At 45.1% G+C, this 27,739-nt stretch overlaps 1 protein-coding gene across 6 annotated transcripts in view; it reads left to right on the top strand.

The window, feature by feature from the left end:
* The window catches only part of OSBPL10 (oxysterol binding protein like 10), a 362,137-nt gene that overhangs the window by 71,018 nt on the left and 263,380 nt on the right, over positions 1 to 27,739 (top strand). Inside the window, exon 1 of one of the 6 annotated variants that reach the window (XM_061395735.1) lies at positions 14,984 to 15,199. The exons of the other annotated variants lie outside the window; for them this stretch is intronic. The gene's annotated coding sequence lies outside the window, so the exon portion shown is untranslated. Of the gene's footprint in view, positions 1 to 14,983; positions 15,200 to 27,739 lie in introns of those variants that run through there. 6 annotated transcript variants of the gene reach the window in all.

Here is a 27,739-nt window from a genome sequence, read left to right as displayed (position 1 = left end):
CTGCCTTACTGTGCTTCTTGTCCCAGCAATGCTATTAATAGCATTCCTCTTACTCTCAGAAATGCTCTGTTTTGAACAACACATGGTCACTCTGATAAGAGCTTGGAGACTTGAACACTCATGGACAAGTGATGTATTTGAGGTGTAATGCGTCCTCTGATTTGTCAGAGTATAGTTTGGGGGTGGAAGGAGATGTAAAGAATGGCTGGAGATGAAGTTGAGACCAGATGCAGAGGGCCCTGGGAGATCTTGTATGCCATATTATGGAGATTGGATTTGCTCCATACATTCTAGGAACCATGTCAAAGCTTCCACATGAGGCAGAGTGTTAGGAAGACAGCCGCAGGGAAGATAAGCTTTCTGAGCCCTTGAGACATTTCAGTGTGATCCAGATGGGCTGTGCATCTCCCAAACACTTCCTCTTAGAGAAAATAGTTACCCCGAGAAGTGATTCTTGGCCACGTTTTGCTTGGTTGCAGCCAGGTACTGTTCCTGAGTCCAAGCTCATAGTGCTCACTGCATGATAGGCCAGTAAATCGAGAGACAGGGTGTTAGGGCAAGGAATAGCGACCTTATGCAGAAACTCAGCAGCCTGAGAAGGTGGTAGACTCATGTCCCAAAGAACCGTCTTAGCCGAGTTAGAATTCAGACTGAAAGGAGAGGGAGTGGCAGGTAGTTGCAACTTCCTGGTGCAGGAATCCTGCTACGCAGGTAGGTCTGGTCACAGTGTTCCTGTAAACCAGCACCAAGACAAATGTTACTCTCTATTCTGTAACTTTTCATCTCTGTATGAATGGAAGAGTGTTAATACCTTTAAAAGGTCAAGTCTAGGAGGCAGAGCCTTGAAAAAGGGTTGGCCTGTGTATTTCAGGTGGTAGGCAACATTCTTTTACAAAAGGTGCAGACTAAGCACAGAGAACGGAGTGCAAGGGTTAGAGCTAAGGGAACAGGTCCCATATGGAGTCACATTTGTTACCTGTTACAGGACTGTTTACAGTTATGTGACTTTCAACCGAGTTTCTTTAAGAAATAAGGAGACTTACAGCAGATTCATGTAGATTTTTCTTCCTGACTTATGAACAAAAACGTTTCATTCTGTTACTGAAATTTGAATGGATGGCAACTATTTGAGAGAGAGAGAGAGAGAATGAGAATGAGTTGTCTAATTCAGGAGTTGGCAGAGTACACCCTGTGTGTCAAATCTAGCCTGCTGCTTGTTGTCAGTAAAGTTGTCTTGGAACAGAGCCGTGGTCATTCATTCACTATTGTCTACGGCTGTTGAGTGCTACAGAGGCAGTGAGTAGTTGTCCCAGATGCCCTACAGCCTGCAGTGCCTGAAATTACCATCTGGCCCTTAAGAGAAACAGTTTGATCCAACTGAATAAGGTTAACTGTTCTTGTCAAATCACCAAATCACTCAAGTATTTTTCACATCTTCACTCTGTCGAAGATAATTTCCAAATAGACTAAATTAGGCTGTTTTTGGTACTTGTGTTTGTTCCAAGTGAGGCTTGTGTTTGCAGTCTTACAGTAGAAATGGTATTATCCAGGATTTTACCTGAGAGAGCCATAATGCTCTAGAGCTTGGCGTTGCTGTCTTCAGGAAGTTTCGAATGCACTCGCCCTTCCTGCTACTGAGCCCATGCTGATGGACGCGTGCCTGCCGGGGCTGTGCGCATACCAGGGCTCTCTCCATCCTGGAGGTCTCTAACACTCCTGCCCCATTGGCTTTGGCGCGTGTCTGGCAGCATTTCTTTTTAAACTCCAGAGTTAAAGCCATAAAGGACCAGTATATTTCACACTTTCAAGTTTTTTTTTTCTTAAAAGTGTTATTTTACATGAATTTGTGTGATAGAGAATATTTTTGGCTTTTAAAAATACAAAAGAAAAATATATAGTATTTGAGGGCCTCATGCCTTTCCTCCTCACAATCTTCCGGTCTCCCCTCATTTTAATGGCCATGTTTATTTGTTTACTGCCTTTCAAAGTGACACTTGCACTCTGATTCATAACAGGTTACACAGTGGTGTTGGCTAGAAAGAGGACTTCTGAAGGGACAGCCAGGGACAGCTAGCTGTTAGCCAGAGACAATGTTAATTAAGCAAAACTGGTGGCCTCCTGCTCCCTTTCCAGACTGGATAGCTTAGTTTTTTTGTGGGATTTGGCTGCTTGCCTGCAAGGATTCGCCAATAAAAGGAGAGTGATTACCCAAGGAAAGCAGTTCAGATAAACGCAAAATGCTTATTCAGTCCTTTGTGGACTTTGCCCCTTGTTCTTTCTCTGGGAAGTGTTCACATGAGGGTTTCCTTCATCTCACACTTGCTCCTTTAAAGTTCCAAGTGATTTTTATACCCTGTGAACCCCTCACATTAACTGCTTGAGATTTTTCTGGAAATTCCTGGTGTCGCTAAAAATAGCTTCTGTTCTGCGCTCCTAGAAGTTCTTGCTGCTGATGCCTGGTAGCTGTATCTTCAAGGTAAGGAGTTTTGGCCAGATATGGGTGCGTTTGTGAGATGAAGAATTCCACCTCAAAGGAACTCCCTGGCAGTCCAGTAGTTAGGACTCAGTGCTGTCACTGCCGAGGACACGGGTTCGATCCTTGGTGGGGGACCTGTGATCCCTCAAACCACACGGCATAGCATGTGTGTGCTCAGGCATGTCCAACTCTTTGAGACCCCATGGACTGTAGCTCGCCAGGCTCCTCAACCGTGGGATTTTCCAGGCAAGAATTCTAGAGTGGGCTGCCATTACCTACTCCAGATGGCAAGGCCAAAAATTAAACAAAACAAAAAACACTCAGTCGCACAGAAAAAAGCATTCCACCCCAGCAAGACGGAGCTACACGTGAAGCCAGCTGGACTGGGGACTAGGTCACTGTAACACTCCGAACGCTGATAGCCCAGGTCCTCGTCTGCCTTTCTTCCCTTTCCTCCCACTTTTAAACAATTAATGGAATTTTTAAAGAGCACTTTTGGGTTGACAGAAATGCAGCTGGCACAGAGAGTTCCTGTATACTCCCCACGCCACCCCCACAATTTCTCTATAATTAGCATCTTATTTAATGTGGTACATTTGTTACAACTAGTGAACCAGTATTGATACCTTATTTATATATTTATTTTTTGGCTCTGCCATGTAGCATGTGACATCTTAGTTCCCCGACCAAGGGTTGAACCCTTGTTCCCTGCAGTAGATGCATGGAGTCCTAATCGCTGGCACCAGGAAAGTCCCGTCGACACCCCATTATTAACTGAAGTATATAGTTAGTTCAGATTTCTTTAGTTTGGTTTTTTTTTTTTTTTTACTTCCTGTCCTTTTTCTGCTCCAGAATCCCATTCTAGAGACCACGTTTCATTTACTAGTCTTGTCTTGATTGTGACAGTTTCGTCAACTTGGTTTTTGATGACTTTGACAAGTTTGAAGAGTGCTGTCAGATACATTGTACAATGTCCCATGCTGGAATTTGTTTGATGTTTTCCTCCTGGTTAGACTGGGGTGGTGGGTTTTGAGAGGAAGAGCACAGAGGTGAAGAGCCATTTTCATCCCATCATATCGAGGGGGTCCATGTATGAACGTGATTTGTGACTGTTGCTGTTAACTTTGATTGCCAGGCTAGGAAGTAGTGACTGTCAGTTTTCTCTGCTGTAAAGCTTCTCTCTTTCCACCCTCTCATCCTGTGCTCTTTAGAAGAAGTCACCGTGTGCAGCCTACACTTAAGTAGAGAGTTACGCTCTACTTCCTCAAGGGAAGTGTATCTACATAAAAAATTTAAAATTATTTTGCATGGGTGATTTATCTGATCTCCATTTAATCATGTATTCATATCAGTGTGGAATCCTGGGTTTTTACTTTTAGCTTTGGGTTATGGTCCAGTATTACTTTATTTTGCTGCTAAAATGGTTCCAATGTTGACCTCTTTCGGTTGGCTTCTTTGTCATCTTAAAGCGCCCCCCATCCTGGGGACTTTTCTGTTTGTTTTGGAGCATTTCCTTCCTTTCTGGCACTACAAGACCCTCCAGGCTCCTCTTGTGTATTTCCTGCTCCCATCCTAGAATCAGCCGTTTCTCTGAGGAGCCCGGGTTTCTTTTATTGGAGAATTTATGGCGTTAGAAACCAAGATCCAGGTGCTAGGTGTGCTTGTTGCTAATGGGCTGTCATTTCTTTTAGGACTTCTCAGCTGACAGAAGAAAAAATTATTTGTGTGTGCTAAGCTGTATATGTGTGTGTGTGTATACATATATATTTCTGTAACCATCTGTATCTGTACATGAGTTTGAACCTGGTTTAACATTACTGATATCTCCAACTCTATAATCACCATATGGATCACTCTAGACTCATCCTCTTGTTTATCTGTAAATCCCTAGTTTAACAGTGAGAAACTTGGATTTTACCTTCTGACATTCGTGTACTTAATTATTCATTTCCATTGTACATGTACAGCGGTATCAGAATTGTTAACGAATAGCTCTATGGGAAACAACTTTATCAAGCAGAATACAGTGCTCAGGTGTGTTTCCTTTGTCTTTAGTCTTACAGATGTCACTCGTTTCCAAAGTTACTTAGGTAGAGCGCCTCTTCCCACTCCCTTCAGTGAGGCTGTTTGATTCATTTGTAGTATAGTTAGATTCTCTTGTCACGGTCTGGCTTCTTTCCTGAAATCCCCTGACATCCTGAATGATTTTCTTTCTTAATTTGCACACACCAAGCTACCTTGTTTGTGTTGCATGTTCCTTGGGTTTTGACAAATGCCTGTTGTATCCACTATTATGGTGCACAGAACGCCTTCGCTACCTGAAATGCCCTGTGCTCCATCCATTGCTTTCTTCCCTTTTCCTCCCAAACTATTGGCAACCACTGATCTGTTTGCTTTCTCCATAGTTCTACCTTTTCCTCCTTCTGTTATAAAAACTCTACCTGAGCGTTCCCTGGTAGTCCCATGGTTAGAACTCTGTGCTTTCACTGCTAAGGACTGGGTTCAGTTCCTAGTTGGAGAACCAAAGCTCCACAAGCCACATGACATGACCAAAAAACCTAAACAAATGAGCAAAATAAAAAAAAGCCTGTTACATTTACATCTCTGTTGGGGGATGGAAGAATAAATTGGGAATGTGGGATCACACTACTGTATATAAAATGGATTAAAAACACAAGGACCGACTATATAACATGCTGCTGCTGCTGCTGCTAAGTCGCTTCAGTCGTGTCCGACTCTATGCGACCCCACAGACGGCAGCTCACCAGGCTCCCCCGTCCCTGGGATTCTCCAGGCAAGAAGACTGGAGCGGGTTGCCATTTCCTTCTCCAATGCATGATGCATACCAAGCCGCTTCAGTCGTGTCCGACTCTTTGCGACCCTATGGACAGCAGCCCACCAGGCTCCTCTGTCCACAGGATTCTCTAGGCAAGAATACAGGAGTGGGTTGCCATTTCCTTCTCTGACTATATAACATAGGGGGAACTGTATTCAATACCTTGTAATAACCTAAAATGGAAGAGAATCTGAAAAAGAACACATATATGTGTATATATAAATATACACACAAATATAACTGAATCATCTTGCTGTTCACCTGAAATATTGTAAATCAACTGTATTTTAATTGACAAAAAAGAAACCACCACCACCAACAACAAAAAAAGCGTGTTTGATGAGACTTTCTGTGTGGCTTCGTCTGGGGGGCAGTCCTGCCTTGCCTGTATCTCCAGCCTTGTTTTCCAGCCCAGGATAGGAATCCCCACTGGAGACACATTCTGGAAGCCATTCCTCCTGCTTTGAGGACTGTCTCCCATGCCCTTGTTTATTCCCCTCTCTTGGAAATTTTAAGTTGGAGAGACAGGCGACCAAGGTGGCTTCTTGGTGGAATTCTACAAGATGCCACCCTGGGAGCTGTAACAGTTATGTTTATCTCTGGAGAAGCAGACATTAGAATCAGAGAGAGACCGCATCCTTTCTGTTGGCTGGGTTTCCGGTTCTTGGCTCCTGGGGCCTTCTGAGGCCTGGCCACCTCCCTCGTCTTCTGTGAGATGTCTTGAACCCATCAGTCAGTCACCCCTGGTTTCGCTCAAGGAAGTTCAGATTGGCATGTTATTTGCAGTGAAGGAGCGCTGATGGAGCCGTCTGTGTTTCAGTTTGGTCTTCTTCTCTGCCAGGCGCTGTGCTGAGTGTGTTTGATGTGTCAGACTTACATGGATAGTAAGGTGTTATTTACTAGTCTGTGGAAGAGTCAGAGGGCCAGCGCATAACTCAGGACAGAGGTGGGTCTGTCTGGTGGGCGGGGCAGGGTGTTCCGCATGGACGGTGCGGTGGGAGCCGAGGTGCAGACTCAGGGAGTGGAGTGATCTCAGCAGTGTGGGGCGTTTGGCCTCCTTTGGCGCTGGTGGGGGCTGACGGGCAGGTGGGAGCAGGGCTCTGAGAGTTTCATGCTGTGGACTTTGCCCTGGCGACCAGGAGTCACGAGCAGGCTCCTGGTGTGGAGGCGGTCTCTATGTTTTGTCTTGCTCGTGCAGATATTTTTAGACGTTCAGTTGCCACGATTTAAAAGTCAAATGCTTTCACTCAAAAATCTGGATATATAAAGCGTAACTATTCAAAACTTTCTGAAGAATCAGGTGATCTAGCAGTAGTAGGTCTGCCTCTCCCCTGGCCTTACAGAACAGAGTGTGCGCGCCCCTGTTGCCCTTTCTTAACTGATCTGCTCCATCCCCTGACTCATCTCCGTCCTTACAGGTTCGGCCGCCCAGCCGGAGGCCTTGAGACCAGAATGGCTGCCTTGCTCCTTGTTGTTTTCTGTTTAGCTGGCAGGGCTGCCAATAATGACCACCTTACCATCTCATTAACCTTTTTCCTTTCTGAGGTTATTTTTAATTCCAAACATTAAAAAAATGTATTTGGCTGTGCCAGGTTAGTTGCAGTGTGTGGGATCTTCCGTCTTAGTTGCAGCATGCGAGATCTAGTTCCCTGACCTGGGATTGAACCCAGGTCCCCTGCATTGGGAGCATGGAGTCTTAGCCACTGGACCACCAGGGAAGTCCTGACAAGGATTTTAGATCAAGGACATCTCCAGCATGTGCCTCTTAAGAGGGCTCATGTAATTTTCCAGGAGACTTGTCTTGGTGTCTTTTTACATTGTCATTATTACTATTTTTAAAAAAACCCAGAAAGAAGGTTTAAAATCATAACATAATGGCTAAGTGAATTGACAGTGTGTTTTTAGTAACAGAGGATGTCTTTTATACTTGGAAAGAAACACTGACAGTCAATTGGAATTTATCTTTTTCAATGATTATTCAGTTTATTAAAATTGTAAAATTTTACATCTAGTAAACCCAAGATCAATTTGTGGAGATCATTTTATTTATAAACTAGTAACTTTTATGTTAAAAATTGTTTCACTTCTTTATTACCGTTCACTTTACTTCTAAATGTAACATTACATTTCTTAGGACTTTTAGCACTTTACAGGCTTAATTTGGAATCCTTTAATACTTTAAACTGTAATCACACATTTAAATAATCTGCTTCTTAGACTCACAGACAAATAGACTGGTGGGTGCCAAGGGGGAGGGAAGGTGAGAGAGGGGTGGGTTGAGAGTTTGGGATTACCAGATGCAAGCTGGTATATAGAGAATGGATGAACAGCAAGGGCCTACTGGATAGCACAGGGAACTATATTCAGTATCCTGTGATAAGTCATAATGGAAAAGAATATGAAAAAGAATTTAAAAAGTATTAAGCTGAAGAGTTAAAGATACAGAAGGAGAGATAAGTGGTCATTTTCAGGGAAGGGACAGGTCGATGAATCAACGCAGTTGGGTTCTTCAGCATGAATATGAAAACCCACTGATTTTGGTTTAGTTAATTGAAAAGAGGAAGGGAGATTAACAGGTGCCTGAGAAGTAATTAATCACAGATTTGTAGAGCTTTTATGTTGGGGGGAAAGGTGATTGTGAAAATATCCACTTTAGTCTTTTAAGAGTATTGAGTGGAACAAACATTTGCATTTTTATTGCATGGATTAACGTAATCCATGGTGAGCGGTGGATTCTGGGAAATGATCATTTTGGGCCATGGTGGTAAAAAATTGACTTTGAGTCAGTTTAGAGGGAGGCTGGTGTCTGAAGAAGGTGTAGGGTCACGAGAACAAAGGCAGCGTAATGTCTAAGAATCCTGTCACATCTGACCCCTGATTTTAGAGGCAGGGGAATGGCCACTCTCTAAAACTTGCCAGATCCACCCAACCAGAAAGAAAAACCAGGAAGGAACATTTTATGGCTGCTCTACCATTGAGGAAATATGTGGGTAAGAAGTTGTATAAAATCTGTACACTGCTTTTTGCATTTTGACTAATTCTCTGGTGTTCTAGGATGGAGGCCCTCTGAGAAAAATTTAGTATCTATCAATGTGGGTTTTAGACTTTTTGATAGAATTTGAACCATGTCAGAGTAAATGGGCTTCTCAGATGGTGCTAGTAGTAAAGAACCCACCTGCCAATGCAGGAGACGCAGGAGACACAGGTTTGATCCCTGGGTTGGGAAGATCCCCTGGAGAAGAACATGGCAATCCATTCCAGTATTCTTGCCTGGAAAATTCCACGGACGGGGGAGCCTTGTGGGCTATAGTCCGTGGGGCCACAAAGAATCAGACATGACTGAGCTTCTAAGTGCACTCATGCGCACGCACGCACACACACACACACACACACAGTACATAAAAACTTATTGTGCATTAATTATTGACTTACTGGAGACAGTGCTGGATCCATGTTGAAGAGATTTTCACCTAGCTTTATGAGATGTAATTGACATACCTGTATGTCAATGTATAACTTTCAGGTGTAAGAAGTGATGATTTGATACATGAATATATTGCAAAATCATTGCCAGAATAAGGTTAGTCAATACATCCATCACTTCATATAATTACTGTGTGTGGTAAGAGCGGTTAAGATTTACTTCCTTAGCAACTTTCAAGTATGTGATATAGTATTGTTAACTATAGTTGCCATGTTGTACATTAGATCCTCAGAACTTACTCATCTTACAACTGGAAGTTTGTGTTTGAGGTATAAACATGTACCTGGGGGGTTTGACCAGCATTCCCATCTTCCACCCCTTCAGCCTTGGTGACCACCAGTCTACTCTCTCTTTCTGTGAGTTTGCTTTTTCTTAGGTTCCACACAGAAGTGACATCGTACAGATTTCTCTTTCCCAGACCTAGTTCACTTAGCATAATGCCCTCAAGGTCCCTCTGTGCTGAGGGGATGCTGCAAGACAAGAGCTGGGAGGGCAGAGGGTGTGGAGACAGTAACGGCAGAGCAGGGCAAGTCTCATTCGTGATAATTTTTACCCTGTTCTCATTCAACAACTATTTATTAAATGCTGTGTTCACAGTACTGTACTGGGGGCTTCCCTGGTGGCTCAGTGGTAAAGAATCCAGGAGACATGACTTCGGTCCCTTGTTGGGAAGACCCCACATGCTATGGAGCAGCTCAGCCTTTGCACCACGACTGTTGAACCTGTGCTCTAAAGGTGGGGAGCTGCGACTACCGAGCCCATGCACCCTGGAGCCCATGCTTTAGTTCTTTAAAAAGATTTTGTCCACACTCTGCGGCACGTGGAATCTTCGTTCCCCAACCAGGGATTGAACCTGAACCCCTGCTTTGGAAAGCAGAGTCTTCCTGGAATGCTGAGGAAGTTCCTGTCTAGTCAGTTTTCTAAGCTTGTGATCTAAGATAGCCTAAATTAATACGTGCATAGAAATGTTGAACAGTTTGATTTTGCTTTTCTGTTTGTGTTTATAAATTAGTACCACTCATGTGACCATTTCTGCTGTCTGCCTTGGTTTACAGAGGACTCCTGGCTTTTGTTTATGCTCCCTGATCTGCTTTGTTGTAAATTAAAAGCAGAGAGTCTAGGATATCTCAGTCCATGTGGTGGTAACAAAATTGTGGTTGGATTGTAGTATATACATCAGTTGTCACTATTTTTTTACTTACTTTTTATTGAAGCATAGTTGATTTATAAGTGTTAGTTTCTGGTGTACAGCAAAGTGATTGAGCTGTTTATATATACACACATCTCTTTGTACCTATATTCCTTTTCATATTCCATCCTGGTTTACCACAGGATATTGAATATAGTTCCTGTGCTCTACAGTCGGACCTTGCTCTTTATCCATCCTGGACATACTGGTTTGCATCTGCTGATCCCAAATTCCCAATCCAACCCTCCCCTGCTTCCCCTCCCTCTTGGCAACCACAAGTCTGGTTTCCATGTCTGTGAGTCTGTTTTCTGTTCCGTAAATTAGTTCATTTGTATTGGTTGTAGATTCCACCTGTAAGTGATACTATGATATTTGTATTTCTCTAATTTAATTCACTTAGTATGATCATTTCTATTCCATCCATGTTGCTGCAAATGACATTATTTCATTCTTTTTTATGGCTGAGTAATATTCCATTATATATATGTGCACCACATTTTCTTTATCCATTCCTCTGTCGATGGACATTTAGGTTGCATCCAGGTCTCGGCTGTTGTAAATAGTGCTGCAGCGAACATTTGGGTGCATGTATCTTTTCAAGGTATGGTTTTCTCCAGACATATGCCCAGGCATGGGATTGCTGGATCAGATGGTAACTCTCAGAGAAGGCAATGGCACCCCACTCCAGTACTCTTGCCTGGAAAGTCCCATGGGCGGAGGAGCCTGGTAGGCTGCAGTCCATGGGGTTGCGAAGAGTCGGACACGACTGAGCAACTTCACTTTCACTTTTCACTTTCATGCATTGAAGAAGGAAATGGCGACCCACTCCAGTGTTCTTGCCTGGAGAATCCCAGGGACGGGGAGCCTGGTGGGCTGCTGTCTATGGGGTCACACAGAGTCGGACACGACTGAAGCGACTTAGCAGCAGCAGCATGGTAACTCTATTTTTGTTTTTTTAAGGACCATCAATACTGTTCTCCTGAGTGGCTGCATCAATTTACATTCGTCTACAGGTACTCAGCGAACTAAGTAGTCAAGGCAGAGACCCTGTGGCCCACTGAGCTTAAAATACTTACTTTGGGGACCTTCCCAGAAAAAGTTTGCGACTCCTTTTCTAGGGCCTCTGCCATTGGCCCTGAGGTCAGCCGTGAGTGTCTGTATAGCTCTAAAGGCTGTAAGGGGCAGGGGCAGTGGGGTGCTGGCCAGGCTCCACGCTGCATTTAATAGGAACCTTCCTTTGGTGTCCTGAAAGGCCGTGCCATTGTGATACCAAAATCAAAGTAATAGCCCAAGTGTGGCAGACCTTGAAACCATGTTCTTTGATTAAGGAGAACATTTTATTCTGGTCTGTGTTTGAAATGAGAGCCTGCTGGCTTACAGAATGATTGGGAGAAAGGAAAGAGAGGGCCTTTAATTCATGAAGTGGATTAAATTGAAGTAGAAGGCAATTGAAGCATGCTATAAATATTGGTAAGTCTTGGGAGACTTAGGCTTGCTGTTGAAGGAAGTGACATTTTGCAGTGGAAGACCAAGCTGTATTTCAACAGTACTGCCTCTGATCTGGGCCACTCTGTGTTTGCCAAAAACAGCAGATTGGGGCGCATCTCTGGAGTCCTGGCCTCCCTCTGAATTCTGTAGTTGCCTTGTCCCTGCCGGAAGCCCATGTCCCTGTGTTGAAAGGCCAGAGGACGAGGATGCTACCGGTGGTCCTCATCTCTCCAGGGCAGCGATCACTTGCTTTGCTCAGGCTTTGCTTTTCAGTGCCTCTAACTTATCAGATTTTCTTCTTGTTTAAGTGGATGTTACGTGGTTGGTTTCAAGGCTGCTGCTCGGAGTGGCGGCAGTTCAGGGAGATGGATGTGAGGTCCACGAGTAGCCTGTGTCTCACTTGGGATGTGGAGAACAGCTGGGGAACAAGAGCTGATGGGGACACTGAGGGTCTGTGGAATCGCAGTGCTTGTTGGACCGGAAATTGCCGGGCACCAGAGTCTCTGCTGAGTCAGTCAGTCACTGTAGGAATGCAATTTGTGTTTTTTTGCTAATGAAATAATTTGCTGAGAGGAGGCTATTTAGTAAGCCATTCCCCACTCCCCGCTCCCCCCCCCCTTTTTTTTTTTAACCTTGAGCGGCACCAGGCATAGCTTTCATCAGCCACAAGAGTCATCAAGTTAATGGAATCTTTTATTTTCCATTATGTATGTTCTTTTCCCCAGGACTAATTTCCAGGTGCCTCAAAAACAGCTTCACAAACAGAGCACAAGACCAGAAACCAAATTGAGAGGTGTTCTGGCTGAATGCCAGTGCATTTCCTTTGGGTGGAGAACACTGGTTAGGAACGGGAGGTCATGGTGTTAAGAGGATGTAGGCCGTTAGTATGAAGGAGAGTGGGTGTGGAAAGGAAGCCGTGAGAGGCCGCTGGAGGCCAGGCCCTGCTGCTGGAGGAGGCCATTGAGCCTCAGGTTACTTTCTTCACTGGCCTCGAACAAGGGTTCCTTAGGTCAGCCTATAGAGAGGAAAATTAACATCACTAAGAAGCAGAAGCATTCTCACTCAGTCGTGTCCGGCTCTTTGCAACCCCATGGACTGTAGCCCTCCCGGCTCCTCGGTCCATGGGATTCTCTAGGCAGGAATACTGGAGTGGGGTGCCATGCCCTTCTCCAGGGGATCTTCCTGACCCAGGTCCAACTCATGTCTCCTGCATTGCAGGCAGGTTCTTTTCCGTCTGAACCACCAGGGAAGCCCAGTGTCACTAAGAGTCCTGATGTTATTGTTGGAGGGTGGAGGGTATGAAGAGAGCCCACTGAACTGAGGAGGTGTCTGCAGGTGGAGAAACGAGGCAGGCAGCTCTGTATAATCCAGGGACCAGGTTATTACGGGGAACTTACAGAGTGGGGTGGAGACCCCACAGACAGCGATCTAGAAGCATTCCTAGAATGCTAGAAGCACTCTGTACCTCCAAGGGAATGTTAGGACGGTTTTAGATAACTTGGGGATGGGGTAGATGCTCAGAAACAGCACATGCCTTCCTGAATCGAGTTTATGAAGGGTAACTGTTTGCATGGGCGCCAGGAATATGTCAACCAAGGTCTCTTATCATTGTTTGGGGACTAACAGAGCGTGGAGGCCACCTGGTCCTAGTGATTATTAAACTATACCTCTTGACCACAAAGGCCCTAACGACAGACATGGGATTTATCGCTCAGTACAGTCCTGGGTGGGGTCAGCAGGAGGGCAGGAAGAGCTGCCTGGGTCCAAGATGGTGTCAGTTATGCTCACAGCCATACAGTTGTATGCTTAGGTTTTTTTTTTTACTTATTTATTTGGCTGTGCTGGGTCTCAGTTGCAGCACACAGGATCTTTGGTGAGGCATGTGGGATCTAGTTCCTTGACCAGGGGTTGAACCCTGCATTGGGAGTGCAGAGTCTTAGCCAATGGACCACCAGGTAAGTCCCAAGGTTACATTAAGAGACCTCATTCTATGCTGAGACTTTTTTCCAGCGACCTAAAGTCAGTGTTATTGGATGGCTCTTGACGCAGTTGAAGAGGTGACCCCCGGTTTCTTGTCGGTTACAGATCGCGAGTTAGGTGAGAGCCAAGCTGTGTGCAGTGCCCGAGGGGAGCTGCTGCCCATCCTCGATTCCGTTTCTTTGTCCCCAGTACCTCTGTCACCTACTTGAGATCAATATCTTCTGGTTCTTAAAATACATCCTGGCCTATGGGAACAGAGTATCGAATCAGAGAACTGATGGCTGCAATCCAGAGAATCACAGACTGTGGAGAGTCAAGCAAACATCTTAAAATAATAGAAACCAAAGTCAGTGCCGGTCCTTTCCTTAACCTCATCCTCACTGTGGACCATGGCCAGTACAAGTAGGCCGCTGACACAGTGGAAATGCCTGGCACCCGTATCCCGGGCTGGACACCCTGTCTCTGAGTCAGCTAATAGATGAACAAGTTATCAGGACGCAGGTAGAGGAGAAAGGGTTGTTTTTTAAGTTGTGCTGGAAAATTCTACGTGGCTTATGTATACATGTTACATGTGGTCCGTTGGGGTACATCTCTGCCTGGACTTTGGCAGTTAGCTCCTAATGGACCTCCCAGCTTCTCCAGTCACCCGCTTAAGCATTGTTCTGGAGTGACCCTCTAGTGTCAGTGCCCTCTGGAGGCCTCCCGTCTTCCTGGGAGTAAAATCTGGGGTCCTTAGCACAGCCTGCAAGGCCCTCTGGCTTCTGGCCCCCTCACTCACCTGCTCCTGTCATGTCTGCGTTTCTCCTGCTTTTTTCCAGCGTGCCCAGCCTGCTCCCGCCTCCGATGTCGTACTTCCTGACTGGAACACAGTTTTCCCTTCAGCTGACACACACCTCCCGTTTCCTTCTGGTCTCCGCTCAAGTCCTCCATATAAACAGACCTTCCCTGACCTGGGGAAATTAGACTGCGCCAAATGGCAGCCTGGTTTTCACTTTCTGACACTGTATTTTTACATATTATAGGTCTGTAATTTCTCTCCTCCCACTGAAATGTCAGCTCGGTGAGGCAGGAATTATCTGTTTTGTTCACTTCTCTGTCCCCAGCATCTAGAAGAATGCCTGGCAGTGAATGTAAACATGAGTTGGGGCAACCTCATGACTGAATGAAACAAGCAGTGGACCAAAAGTTCTAATAGCTGGTCCTGGTCCTGGTCCCTCTATCAACTAGCTGGAAATCGGGGAAATTTACCAGCCTTAGGTTTCATATTGGTAAAATAGAGTGAAGAGTACCCCACCTACTTTAGGAGATGATGAAATGAGGTCACCAGACGAGTGTGTTGATGCTGAGTGCTGGTCAGGTTCGGGGCTATAAGATCCTTGAAAGGTAGATTCTCGGGGACCACTGTCTCCATGTTGCTTGCCCCCGCTCCCCGCAGGGAGAGACCCTGGAGTAGGTACCTGGCATTGCATAGGGGGTGTGATCTATGACCTAGCAGAGACCTTTCAATAAATTATGACATCAGTAATTCAGAAGCAGGCTGGGCAGTTTCCCTGCTTCTCCAGAGGGTTGGGGAAATGTTTAGCTTCCCACAGCTGTGAGCATTCTCTCAACATAAAATCTTCTACACAAGTGGGTTTGGCAGGCAAGCTGTCTTCAATGAGTGATGGTCTTCAGAATCAAGTTTGACGTGAGGGAGTTCTCCATTAGCCATGGATGATGGCCTGACACCACGATCGTCGTCATCAGGTGCAGCCGCTCTTATTCCTGAAACTCGAATCCGATCTGCTCGTAGTCGGGGGACTAGGGGCTCAGGGTGGTCCCCGGATGAACTAGGTCTTCAATGGTTGGGGATTGATTATTCTGCTGACTGGTTGGTCTTTAATCAGGGATAAGTACACTGGGGAAGAGGCAGAGTCAATGATGTTAACTTTCCGATCCTCGTGTGGCATCTTAGGCATATTCATAGACCTAAAAATGTCCTTGATGATGGAGAATGGTACTGATGTTAGAGAGTTTTATATTATGGTTGTGATGGTGGTGACAATAGATAAATGAGGACAGGGAATGATAATGAAGGGACACTTTCTTGTTTACTGACCGTCACCCTGGCCCAACAGGGGACATGTATTAGAGTCCTCAATATATGAGATTCTGTGCTGAGCCCAGAGGGATTCTCCCATCAAGTGATGTGGCCCTGAAGGAGTTTCCAGGTTAGGTGTCAGAGACAGTCATGGAACCCGATGATGGTGATGATGGTAATAATAATAGTAACAGTTAATAGGAAGCCAAACGGTTTCCCACTTTTTCAGGCCCATCGGTCTGCTGCGGGGTGGGGGTAGGAGGTTGATGAAAGAGATTCGTTCTGGTTGGGAGTGGTAGGAGCAGGTGGGTCATATATCTTTTATGAAAAACAGTTTAAGAGGTGGTTGAGGGAGGGTATAAAAAGCTCGAAGAATGCAGTGAACAGAGATTGGCTTTTCGTGAAGTGGACTGTTTCGTTTGCTCTTGCTGGGCACACTGAAGTGGCAGGTAATGGACGGGGTGAGAGAAGGAGCTGGCGTGCTGCTGCCTGACCTTGGTCCTTCCATCCGTCTTCTGTGTGTTTGTGAAATCTCACACAGCTTAGCAGGGCCACCCCCAAACTCATGCTGTCTCCACAGGAGAGGAGATAAATAAGGTTGAACAGTGGCCACTGGTGGTCAAAATTCAGGCTGGACCAGTAGGTGGAGAATACACGTCTTGTTTCCCCCTCTTTGGGGGATGGGAGGGGTCAGAAGAGGAAATCAAGTGGCAGTTTCTTGGCAAGGAAGCCTAGGCTGTCTTGCTGAGAAGGCTTCGGTGTTTGCCGGGGTCCAGCCCCGGTGGATCCAGGGAATTCGAAGCAGGGTCGGTGTCGACGAGGATCAGGAAACAATTGCTTAATTAAATGTTAATTAAGGATATAAAGAGTGGTTAAATAAGGATAGCTCAGTGAGGAAATTCAGTGGAGAAAAGAGGCTGAATAATTCAGCCAGAAGGTGAGATAAAGAACGACATGGGGAGACCAAGTTTTGGTGAACAAGGCCCACACTTTATTTTCCAAAGTAGTTTTTATACCTTAAGTTATGCATAGAGGATAATGGGGGAAGGGTAGAGTCATGCAGTAAGCCAGGCTTTCTTCCTGCAAACTTATCATATGCAAAAGTTTAGGTGATTTGCATCATCTTCTGGCCCTGAGGCCTGTTAACATTTTAAGACCCTTTCTTCAGAAAACTTGTTTTTCTCTAAAGGTGATTAGTCAGGCGCCACCCTCCAAAAGCATTATATAAAGTTGAATTCCTACAGGGCAAAGGTGTGGTGGGCTATAACAAGAAAAAGAATTAACTCAAGGGTCCAAGATTACAAACATTAAAGCTACTACTTACACCAATTATATTAATCAATACACTGCCAGGGACACAGCAGGTAAGGGATATGGAGACTTAGCAGCAAACATTGGCCCAACAAGTGAAAAACCAATACAATTTCTAATCAATCTTTTAACTGCTCAAAGGAATCTGTATTTAGACCGTTTAGAACATCTCATGCCTCTCACAGTTGGGAGGCTCTGAACAATCACATGTGGCCCGAAAAACCTACTCAGGCAGGCTAGAGGACTTCCAAAGGAGTTAGTAGGTTGAAACACTATCACACCCAGGAACTTTATTAACTGGAGCTGTAAGTTAACTCTTTTTTTCAGAGAGGTAGTGGGGGACAGCCCCCCGTGAAGTCAGAGGTGTAGGTGAGCACAAAGCAGAAAGTAGGCAGACTCTGGTTTTGGGGGTAGATACTCGAGAATTTCCAGGGGGACTCCTGAGGCTCCATCCCGCCTTTGCGTATGCCAAGCCGCCTTCCTCATGACCTTTGCCATGGGCGGAGCTTCTCACGCCGGCTCCCGGCAGGTGTTTATCTTGGAGATGGTGTAGTGGTGATTTCAAAGTAGATTCAGAAAATATCATTGACGTTTGGGATTTGGTTGATGTTTACTAGTCTCCATCGGAGAAGGCAATGGCACCCCACTCCAGCACTCTTGCCTGGAAAATCCCATGGATGGAGGAGCCTGGTGGGCTGCAGTCCATGGGGTCTCGAAGAGTCAGACATGACTGAGCAACTTCACTTTCACTTTTCACTTTTCATGCATTGGAGAAGGAAATGGCAACCCACTCCAGTGTTCTTGCCTGGAGAATCCCAGGGACGGGGAGCCTGGTGGGCTGCCATCTCTGGGGTCGCACTGAGTCGGACACGACTGAAGAGACACAACAGCAGCAGCAGCAGTCTCCATGCTCCCCTCTCATTAGGCCTTAATCTCACTATTGAGATGAGCAGCCAGGAGGCTTTGGGATGGGTGCTCTTTATGGGATGCCGTGTGCTCTGACACGGCCGGGTTTGCTGTCGTCACGTGACTTGTGTGTATCCAGTACGAGATCACAGGATTCTCCGTGTAAGAATACTGGAGTGGGTTGCCATTTCCTTCCCAGGGGATCTTCCCTTCCCAGGGATCGAACCCGCGTCTCTGATGTCTCCTGTATTGGCAGGCAGATTCTTTACCACTGTGCCACCTGGGAATGCTTCTTTTTAGATAGAATAGAAATAATATCTACGTCACAGAGCTGTTAGCAAATAGAACAGAGTAAATTAAATTCCATAACCTGCTGTTTCTGACAACAAAAACAATAAAAGCTCTTTCCTTAATTGTAAAATGAAAAAAATAAGACCACACTTTTTTAAGGTAATTGCTAAGTATTGCCTTAATATATTATTTGAGAAATAATTGTATGTATATGTAATTTCTATATGTAATATATATGTTGCTAGCTATGTGTCAGACACTGTTCTCAGCATTTTACAGAAAATAACTTAATTCTTAGAAAAGCCCTGCGAGATAAAAACTTCTCTAACCTGGTTCTTTTGTCCATGTATGTTTGATTTTTGGCCACTGTAGACATGTTGGTAGTGGCCGCTAGAAAAATTCTTTAAAGAAAAACTTCAAACTGGGAATTCTGTCCGCTCACTCTGATGGCTCAGCGAGTTAAAAAAACTGCCTGTAATGCAGGAGACGTGGGTTTGATTCCTGGGTTGGGAAGATCCCCTGGAGAAGGAAACAGCAACCCACTCACCGTATTCTTGCCTGGAGTCGGGTGGGTTATAGTCCATGGGGTCACAAGGAGTCAGACACGACTGAGCATTCATGTTGACTGGCTGTTGGCACCGACACTGCCTCTTCCCCAGAAAATCGGGGAGGTCCCATGAACACCGGTGACTTCCCCAGGCGCAGATCTTGACAAGGTCAGACCAGGTGGGAAATGATACTGACTCAGGCTCCCTGAGAGAGCGCGTGTGGAGAGTGGGCATGTGTGGACACTTGGGCCTCTGTGTCCCCTGCTTGGGACTGTGTCCCCAGAGAGCGTCCTGGGCTCACAACTCGCAGGAGGACCTGGTGACCTCTCGGCTTTATTGTGGCCTTGATGTTGTGCTCATGGTGACTTATGTTGCTGGGAGGCCTTGGAGCATGTGTTGGAGAAGCAGCTGAGACTTTAATCGTGTTTGGGTATGTCGGACCCTTTCACGTTAGCTTAATGACATGCCAGGTAGAGCTAGCCAGCGTGCAATTTCCCTTTGGGAATGTGTGTTTTTCCAGGGCCCTTGGCGGCAGCCGGATCTGATCTGCCCGTTGGTCACGTGAGCCTCTTTTTGCATGAGTGCCTGAGACTAGTTGCCAGGCTGGTCCTGTCCTTCCCTGGCCCTGAGATCTGCAGGCGACTACTATGCTCCTGCTGAGTGTTCGGTTTCCTGCAGGGCTGGGAGCCTTGGGATCTCATGCTGGGGAAGGTAAGCTGGGTGTAAGCAGGATCACAGCAGGTGTGGAGGACCCAGGGAGAGAGTGGGCGGGGTGGCTGCCCACTGCGGTTGGAAGAAGCAGGAGGCGTGATCTCTCCGGGGTGACACCCATCAGCCTGGTGAGAATTCTTTGGACCATCCCATTTAGATTTTACCACTTTCATCTTCTCTCCTTCCCATCTCCTAGGTGTTAGCTGCCTGCATAATCCTGTGAGGAGAACTGGACCCCAGGCAGCTCCCTGGTTTGAGTAGACCTCCCATCTTTGGCTGCACTGGTCTCTGTTGCTGCGCGTGGGCCTTCTCTAGTTGCGGCAGGAGGGGGCTACGCTCCAGGTGCAGTGCTCAGGCTTTTCGTCCCAGTGGCTTCTCTGGTTGTGGAGCGTGGGCTGTTGGTGCTCGGGCTCCAGTCATTGTAGCTCATGGGCTTAGTTGCTCCATGGCATGTGGGGATATTCCCAGACCAGGAATCGAACCCGTGTCCCCTGCATTACAAGGTACATTCATAACCAGTGGACCACCAGGGAAGCCGGACATCCCACCTTTGACGTGAAGTCTGAATGGTCAACACTTCCTGAGCAGCATGTCCCTCCTAGCCCACACCTCTGCTTAGAAGGTGCTGGAAGGCTGAGGCACCCTGTCCTGAGGTGGGGGGTGTAGTGTGCTGGTAGCTTTCTGAGACAGGCAGGGTAGTGCAGGGGTTAGGGGAATACTGCCTGGGCTCACATCGTCTCTGCTGATGGGCTGTGTGACTGGTTGAGAGAGAGACCCTCTCTGTTTCCTGTGGTTAGTAAGGGGTAGTAATGGTACCTACCTCAGAGGGTAGGCGGGTGTTTTTGTTTTTGTTAACCTTAAGCTCCTTCTTGTTTAGTCTTTATTTATCTATCTTACTGAAGTGTAGTTGATTTACAATGCTATGTTAGTTTCAGGTGTACAGCAGTGATTAAGTTATACATACATCTGTATCTATTATTTTTCATTCTTTCCCATATGAGTTATTGCAAAATATTGAATACAGTTCCCTGTGCTATTATACAGTAGGTCCTTGTCGATTATATTTTATCTATGGTAGTGTGTATCTGTTAATCCCCAATTCCTAATTTATCCTTTCCCCTCCACCTTTTCCCTCTGGTAACCTTAAATTTGTTTTCTGTGTCTGTAGTTCTGTTTCTGTTTTGTAAATAAGTTCATTTGTATCTTTTTTGAGATCCCACAGTAGAAGTGATATCATGTGATTTGTCTTTCTCTGACTGATTTACTGCTCTTAGTTTGATCATGTTGCTGCAAATGGCATTATTTTATTCTTTTTTTATGGCTGAATAATATTCCATTGTACATACATGATTTTTTTTGCTTAATTATTTCAGGGTTGGTGTGGGGGTTCCACAGATTTCAGAGGCTTGTGTTCCTTTTAACTTTCTCCTTCACCATCCCTAGGGTGTGGCCATGTCCTCAAAGTTCAAAAAGAGTGTTGGAATTCCAGCCACTGTGTCTACCTTCCAACAAAGCAAGTAGAGGAAGGGAAGGAGTCCAATCCGTCACTATTCTTCATGAGCTAGAACTTAGATGGCCACATCTAGCTTAAAGGAAGATTGGGAAATGTATTCTGGCATTGTGTATCGGCTCAGATAACAATTGGAGTTCTCTTGATTTGAGGGAGAAAATGATTATTTTATAGGTAGGATAGATAGTCAGCTGTCACCGCTACATCTGGTTTCAGACCACAAGCTAATTGAGCCAGAGCTGAGGTTGTAACCCTTGGTTTCAACCCAGAGATCTGTCTTTCCACTGATCCCAGTAAAAATGGAACATGAGTGTTGGGAAGCAGCTGGTGGACTTAGACAATACATGTTTGGAGGAAAAGAGAAGTTCTTTTCCTGTCTCCCTTGGGCTTGCATACCAACATGAACTGATTTGCTTTATGGTAAAGTCAGGGTCATGGGAATCCTTGAGTCTTGAAATATACAAACAGATCTGTGTATGGTCACAGAGAAGACATGTTTCAGTTCTTATCTTACTGACATCTTGTTAGCACTTGGCACAGCTGATCACTCCTGCCTTCGTGAATGTTCTCTTTCTGGGGTTCTGGTTTTCCTCCCGTCTCTCCATCTTGTTCTCTTCATCTCTTTTTCCTGTTTAATGTTAAGAGTTCCTCACGTCTTGATGCTGGGCCTTCTCTTTCCTGTCTTCTCTTTCTGTGCAGTCTCAGTTGTGCCTTTAGCTCTCTTGGCTACTTATTGTCAGATTATTCATCTTTAATTCCCGGCTCAGATCCTATCTGGACTCCAGATCCATTCATCCAATTGCCAATCAACACCTCCTGGAAGTTGTAAAGGCTTCTGAAGTGTAACAGCCCACAAATGAAATTCCCAGTCCATTATCAGGTCTTGTCAATTGTACCCTGGCAGTAATTCTGACACCTCTACCCTGGTCTAGGATATTGCCAGGATTGCTGAAGTTTTTAAAACACTTTTATTAAAGTATAATTTGAACAGTATAAAATTTACCCATTGCAAGCATACAATTCAATAATATTTAGCTAATTTATAGTGTGCAACTATCATCAAAATCCAGTTTGAGAACATTCCTATCACCAAAATAATTCCTTCTAGCCAGTGTATAGTTAATATACAGTGTACAGTGTATAGTTAATATACAGTGTACAGTGTATAGTTAATATACAGTGTACAGTGTATAGTTAATACACTGTTCTCATCCTCAGCTCCAAACAGTCACTTGTCTGCTTGCTTGTTTCTTGGTTTATTTTTAGCATGTGGGGTCTTAGTTTTCCAACCAGGGATGAACCTGTGCCCCCTGCAGTGGAAACATGGATCCCTAAACACTGGACCACCAGAGGAGTTCTTTCTCTGCTTTTGTCTCTATAAATTTCCCTTCTCTGGACACTTCGTATACATGAAATCATACAACATGTAATCTTCTTGCATCTGGTTTCTTTCACTTAGCATGTTATTTCTGAGGTTCACCCATATAGCACATGTCCATGTTGTGTTCTTTTTATTGCTAGATAGTATTCCGTGGTGTGGCTCTATCACACAATTTGTTTATCCATTCACCAGTTCATGGACATTTTGTGTTGGGAAATCTCTATCTAGGTCACATTCTACTTTCTTCTTAACACGAGACTCTCAGCGCAGCTAAAGCTGTGTGTTCATTTTTGTAAATACCTTATTGTTTCTTGGCACATTTTCCGTAACCCTATCAAATCAGAGACCTTGTCCCCCACCTCCTATGGATTACATTAAAAAATTTTTTTTTCATTTTATTTGCTTTTATTTATTTCTGGCTGCGCTGGGTCATCTTCCTTGCTGCCCCTGGGCCTCTTCTCGTGCTGGCTTCCCTTGTTGCAGAGCCTGGGTTCTAAGCATGTGGGCTTCAGTAGTTGGGGCACACGGGGGCTTAGTTGCCCCACAGCACGTGAGATCTTCTGGGCCCAGGGATCGAACCTGTGTCCCCCACGTTGGCAGCAGATTCTTAACCACTGGACCACTAGGGAAGTCCCCTCCTATGTATTTTTAGCGTTTAGCATATAGTGCCTAGCAAGTTTGGTACTCATTAAAAAATATATATATATATATGTATTTTTAAAGAAATGAGTGAATTCTTAGAAACAAGACTTAGTTTTGGAACCAAAGCCAAATTCTTTAAAATTTAGCTGAGTTTATGTAAATTCTCTTTTCTTTAACCATAGAATGAGTAAACGTATCCACAGTGCTTTATCCATATCACAGAATGTGGTCCAGCTGACCACATCTGAGAACCTTGCCAAATCGTATTGCCACAGCACCTCCAAGAAAAGAGCCAACACTGGCTCTTGTTTTAAGTTCTATCTTGTTGGCTTTGTTGCCAATTAATTAAACCGCTGATATAGTGTAATATGAGCATGGGATCCAATTCACTGTCTGCATTTGGAAAAGTGATGTGGACGCTGGGAAGTTCTTGTTTTATACCCACTCGGACCTTGAGGCGCAGCGATGGTGGAACAGCAGTTCAGAAGAGAACGAGCCAGCTTTCTGGCTTTGCAGATGCAGGACTCAGGGCTCTGAGTGGATGAGTGCCGTGGCCAAGGTCACAGAGTGAGGACCAGTAGCTCTCAAAGCGTGGTCCCACCTGCGGCATCAACATCACCTGGGAACTCGCTGGAATTCTCTGGTTCCACCCAGACCTCCCAAATCTGTGGGAGGGGCCCAGGAGCTTGTGTTTTTAACAAACTTGCAGGTTATGCCGATGTAGCAAATGTTTGAAAACCACAGGTCGAACCAGCCATCTTCCTGCCAGATCACACCTCTTTCCTCTCTGCCATGTAGCCTGTAGGGAAAAGTCAAGGGTGCTTTGATCCAGGGACAGTGGAGTTTAGGGTGTGATTTCACTGGATTTGTGTTGTTTAGTTGCTAAGTTGTGTCTGACTCCTGTGACCCCATGGACTGTAGCCCGCCAGGTTCCTCTGCCCATGGGATTTCCCAGGCAAGAATTCTGGAGTGGGGTGCCTTGCCTTCTCCAGGCTGATTCAGTTGGATATTTAGGGGCAGAAAACCTGAGCCTAGGGGCCTGCTTCTGATCCTAATTGCTTCCCTGGTCTCCACAGGCTAGCTTTCCATCTCTCTTCATCCTGGTGGGCAGTAGGCTGCCCACACACTTTTGCCCCCGGGCTTTAGCCAGTATTCTCTTCAGTGTGATTTGATGTGTGTGTTCAGGGTTTTAGTGTAAAGCAAAGACTTGATTCAAGACTCCGCCCATCTCAAGGATTCCCAGGTAAGTTCCTTGTGTTGTCGATGGCAAGAATGAAAATGAACCGTGAGCATTAAGATGGGTCTTGACATTTTACAGTTTAAAGTAGTAGTAGTTGAAGTTCTTAGCCAATGGCCTTGGAAACTTGAGTGAATAGGAGTTCAGAAGTGCCTGTATTAACCCTTGTTAGAAAGGTCTCAGTTCTTGCTCCCGGTATGTAATGATCTGGTCTTCAAAGGCAGATGGAATCTCATCATACATGAAATCCAAGTGCAGTGCATCCAGTCTTGTGTTAAAAGTTCGCTTTGACTTAACGCTCATGCTTTGTCAGGTGAGGTGGTTCATGAGGCAGCAGCCGTTCGGCCTGGTCTCTGGGGCCGCTGTGCCCAGGTGAACCTACATGATGCTAGCTGATGATCCAGTTATGCAGAAACAACATTCCCAGTGACATAATTTTTCGTTAAATCTTTCTCAAAAATACTCCCGCAGTGACAGAGCCGAGATACCTACTGCCTGAGCTGTTGTGATTTAGGAGCAGGGCTTCAGCTCTTTCACACAATGATAAAATAAGGTCAGCTCATATTTAAACAATACGTTCCACTTTGTTGGATGGGCCCATAGTGCTCAGATGTTTGCTGAATGAATGATTAGGAGGAAAAGCTTGAAAGGGTAGGGGGGACAAAAAAGGGGTGTGAATAACACGCTTAAGGTTTTTATTCTGACTCAATTTTGCACTGGTTTTTTCTGCTTATCTAGGGCTTCCTTGGTGGCTAAGACGGTAAAGAATTCACCTGCAATGCAGGAGACTTGGGTTTGATCCCCTGGGTGGGGAAGATCCCCTGGAGAAGGGAATGGCTACCCACTCCAGTATTCTTGCCTGGAGAATTCCACAGACAGAGGAGCCTGGAGGGCTGTAGTCCATGGAGTCCCAAAGAGTTGGATACAACTGGGAGATTAACACACACTAGGGAAATTTTGAAATTCATATTCCTGATTTCCTGATCTGAGCCACAAAGATTCCGATTCTCTTTGGGATGGCAGTCTGGAATCCACATTTTAAACTACTTCTCTGCTGATTCAGAAGCAGGAAACAGCTGACCCAAACTGTAAGAACATTCTTTTTACAAGAAGACAGTTAAAAATACTCTTTTTTAAAACTCTGCTTTATTGGTTGTCTTTTGTTTTATTTATGGCTTATTTTTAACTGGAGATTGCTTAAAATTTATAAATATGTGTAAATTTATGGTTTTGCCTCTCCTGTTTTGGTGCCTTCCCCATGCTAACTGTTTAAAAATACCCACCCATATTTTTCCTAATATGAATATATTAAGTTATATGATATATATATATATATAATGTATTATTAAAACAAATACTACTAGTTTTTTTAAAGTCTCTAACATGTCAGATGTTATTGTGAGGTCTAAAGATTGGCCCTATAAAATTTTTACCTTTTGATGCTGTTTTTAGCCAACATTTTGCAAAATGTTCCATGCACATTTAAAAAGTTTATATTAAAAAGTTTGTGTGTGTGTATTTTTCATTTGGGTATGTAATTATTTGTAACATTTAAAATAAAACTTGGGAATATATTGTTTTGAATCTGTATGTCCCCATTCATTTTCTACATATCTGTCCAACTCTGGGCAAAAGGATTCTAAAAGTCTCCTAATCGGATTGTGTTTTATTTTTTTCTTATATTTCTGTCAGTTTCGACCCTGTGTTTTGCATCTTTGCAGTGAAAACGGTACTTTAATCAACACACACTGTCTGCATGGTTTTGAGCCTTGGGCCTTACGGCTAGATGGCCTGATTAAAATCTACACCTTAGTTTCCTCTCTATAAGATCGGGGGTGTGCTGTTGACCTTTCCGCACTTGCCTCTTGTACAGATGAAAATTTCAAGTAGTCACTCAATCCAGAGAAGGGTGTTTAGCTGGAGACAAGGCCGCCGTTGCCATGGTCAGAACAAGGCACAGGTGGGCTCCAGGAGTCTGAGCAGGAGCTTCTCAGAAGACAGAGGGCCTGGAGTATGCAGATTTCTACAGACACTATGATTCTGTGGAAGGTTTCCAGGACACGCCTTTCAGAGTACAAAGTGATTTTGGAATATAAAGAATTTGTCTGGGTGAGGTCCATGGGAGTTTGTCACTGAGCTGTGTTCCCGAACCATGACGTGTGAATATTTGGGCTGGAGACTAGCTTTTCTTGATCAATAATTAGTGTGGGGTTGGAGGTAGAAACAAAACGGAGGGCCTGGGAAGGTGAGGCAGATCCCAGCAGGTGGGACACCAGCGCTAGCTGGGTCCTGAGCCCCGGTGGGCGAGGCCTCAAGCCTGGCGTGGAAGGAAGTGGGAGCCCCACACGGAATGGGAGGGGTCCTTACTCCCTTCTAGAACTAGCTCAGGTGTCAAGAGCTGGGCAATCAACCTCCCTTCTCAAGCCCTTTCCTCTTGTTTTAATTTTCACTTTTAAGTTTAGATGAAATGTCTTAACTTTTTGTCAGTAGCAGCCTGTCTGGCGAAGTTCCTCTTCAAAAGAGCTTTTTTCACTGCAATTTTCCTCTTTGTAATTTTCTTGTAGTTTGCTTGTGATTTCTGCCTCTTGGCATTAATGAGCTGCTTCCCACCCTGTTCCCACCACCCCCACCCCAATCCTTTCCCTTTATTTTTCTGCTGCTAACTGGATGCTGATGGCAATTGGCGTGTCTATCCCCTCCCAAAGTAAAAATGTCAGATTTTCAGTTTTCAGATCCTGAAGTTGAACCTTCATGAAAGTCTGTAACGCAGGTGAGGGTGGGAATTAAAGGCTACAGGTGTTGACAGATGACTCCGTTATGCCAGGATTGGAAAGCAGTTAAGCCTAATGGCAGCTGCTTTGGATGTACGCATGCGCAAGTGAGTGTGACTGTGTGCGTACAGATGAATGTGCGTGTGTGTGCACGCAGGTATGTATGTACAAGCACATGCTCACGTGTTGTTTCCGAAGCAGTGGCTTGTTCTCAGCCCTTGTGAAGTGGGCCTGCCGCTCCCCGCGGGTCCCAGCTTTGGAACAGAGCGAGGTTGCCACTCGGAGGCTGGCCTGATGAGGACTGATGGCATGTCTCCTGGGTTGGTTTGACGCCTCTGTTTTTTCTCTCTTCTCTACCCCGCACCCTCCCTGGTTTGTTAACATAGCCCCTAAAGTATGTTCCCTTCATATACAGTTAGGTTCACTTGCTCCTCAGTCAAGATGCAAACTGAAGCTCGAGATGCTAATTAGAATTGAACCCACTCTAGGAATTTGGTTCGTCTTACTCATTTCTCCAGAATGAAAGGCCTTTAGGAAAGTTTCAGGAGTTTATCTGGCGTTTGCACTTAATTTGGTGAAGCCTTGTCCCTAAATGCGTTTAACTTTTCCATTTAGGATGAAAGCCGTAAATTTCTGATGCCGCAATGTCTGACAGAGCCCTGACCCTGCAGGAAACCAAATGTAATTTCCTTCCTCCCAGGGGATGTGACCCCCACGGCAATGAGTTTCATAATGCTGGGTGGGCAGCTCCTACCTACACGTGACAGCTGCTAACTCAACTTTCAAAGGCAGTCCTGGAAGAACACTTTATGTTTAATCTGTTGCAATTTTTAATCGGATATTCTCCCATCATTTCCTTCCAAATAGGATCGAACTTTTAACTGTCTTTAGAAAAAAA

The sequence above is a fragment of the Bos javanicus genome, chromosome 22 (genome assembly GCF_032452875.1).
Source record: "Bos javanicus breed banteng chromosome 22, ARS-OSU_banteng_1.0, whole genome shotgun sequence".
In the NCBI taxonomy this organism is placed as follows: Eukaryota; Metazoa; Chordata; class Mammalia; order Artiodactyla; family Bovidae; genus Bos; species Bos javanicus.
Note: the sequence above shows the minus strand (reverse complement) of the source record. Positions and strands in the feature narration are given on the sequence as shown.